General features: G+C 40.4%; 1 non-coding gene across 1 annotated transcript; it reads left to right on the top strand.

Annotated features, from left to right (window-relative positions):
- Positions 1-255: 255 nt before the first annotated feature.
- On the top strand, positions 256-327 carry TRNAG-GCC. Its single transcript has one exon. It is a non-coding gene; the product is annotated as a tRNA-Gly (tRNA).
- Positions 328-1902: the final 1575 nt, after the last annotated feature.

Below are 1902 nucleotides of genomic sequence, written 5' to 3'. Positions count from 1 at the left end.
TTACACACAAAAACATAAACACACACACATACAAACGCACACACACAACATCATTTTTGGATTCAGTGGAACCATGCAAAAAAAGTGTTCCTCTGGAAAAATTCCATTTTAAGATAAAAGTAAACCTTTTAAAACTCAGTTTTTTAAAGAAAAATTGAAACAAGTTAATAACCAGGGCTTATGTTCTCCTAGAGTATATTATAGTATAGTAACATCCAGGAGGTTACACGGCCTGGTTGTTACTACACTATGGCTTCCCTGGTGTCTCAAATGGTAAAGAATCTGCCTGCCATGCAGGAGACCCAGGTTCAATCCCTGGGTTGGGAAGATCCCCTGGAGAAGGGAATGGCTACCCACTCCAGTATTTTTGCCTCGAAAATTCCATGTACAGAGAAGCCTGGCAGGCTACAGAATAGTATAGTAATGTATAATATAGTAAATAACAACTAGGAGGTTACATAGCCTGGTTGTTACTATACTATAATCAACTATAAGAAAACATATCACCATCACCATGCAAAACTTTTTACTACTATGAATATTTGTCACATGTTTTTTATATTTAAAGTATTCTTAAAAATACTAGTGCTTTTGAATAAAAGTTTCATTGTTCTAAGTGGCTGTACTTCCTAATTTACATTTGATTCTAAATTTGTTTAATATTATACTAGACCTCATTTTTAAGGGCTTGGAATTCTTTCGTTTTCACATTTCTACAGCTATTATAATTCATGTCACCTGGTAATACCTCTGTGAGGCAACATGTATTTTTATTTAACAAATGACACAGGGTTGGCACAATGTTTGGGCTTGAAAATCTGTTCATCGCTTATTTGTATTTTTTTTTTACATACTTACTGACAGCTATAATAGCTAGTCCTTACTTTCCTTAATCCAGGGAAGTGTTTAGATTCTATTCTTAAATTTGTTTTTTACTTAAGTTTTGCTCCATGTACAATATGGAGATATTAACATAGCGGAAAGTCTTTGACAAACTAGGATATTGCCTGTGGTTATCCTCCTCATGCCTAAACGTTACACATCAGTTAAAGGAACCCTCAGGGGGATTGGTGGCTTCCCAGGTGGCTAGTCATTGCAGGAGCCACAAGAGACACGGGGGGGGTTGATCCCTGAGTTGGGCAGATCCCTTGAAGGAGGAAATGGCAACCCACTCCAGTATTCTTGCCTGGAAGTCCCATGGACAGAAAAGCCTGATGGGCTACAGTCCATAGGGTCGCAAAAGAGTCGGACACAACTGAGTGACTCAGCATGCATGGGCTGGATTTAGCAGATGTGGGGGGGCTTCTCCTCGACTCTGTGGCCAACTTAACTTTGCAGCATAACTTTGCAGCCTGCCCAGCAGATTCAACCCAACCAGGATCTCTGCTGCCCAAAAGTTCAGGCAGACATCCTGGCAGGAAAACAGGTATGTCAGCCAACATTTATCATGAAAAATCTTTGATTCATTTCCTCATATTATCCCCAATGGTTATGTTGTGAAGTGTAGACTGTATTTCTCCACCCTTTTCCTATATTGTTTTATTAGCAGGTTGTAAGAAGCCCCTGTAAAGCTGGAGCTGTCTCACTTCTCTAGCTCAGTGGTTCTCAAAGTTTAGTGCACGTCAGAGTCATCGAGAGGGCTGGCTAGGCCCTACTCCTACCTGATTTGGGAGGTCTGGAGTAGAGACTGAGTGTTTATATTCCTAACGTGTTTCTAGGTGTTGCTGCTGCTCCAAAAATGAGGCTTCAGACGTCCATTGCAGGCCCTACGACTTTTATGCTTATGCTAAGATCACACACATTACTATAGTCAGTTTAAGTCAAAAACACAGTTTCAGTGGCTACCAGAGACTGGGGGTGGGGGTAGCGGGTAGACAAAATTGGTGAAGGTGATCAAATAAG

Source organism: Cervus canadensis, chromosome 27 (assembly GCF_019320065.1).
Source record: "Cervus canadensis isolate Bull #8, Minnesota chromosome 27, ASM1932006v1, whole genome shotgun sequence".
Lineage (NCBI taxonomy): Eukaryota > Metazoa > Chordata > Mammalia > Artiodactyla > Cervidae > Cervus > Cervus canadensis.
The sequence above is the reverse complement of the archived record's forward strand: the minus strand, read 5'-3'. Positions and strand labels throughout refer to the sequence as shown.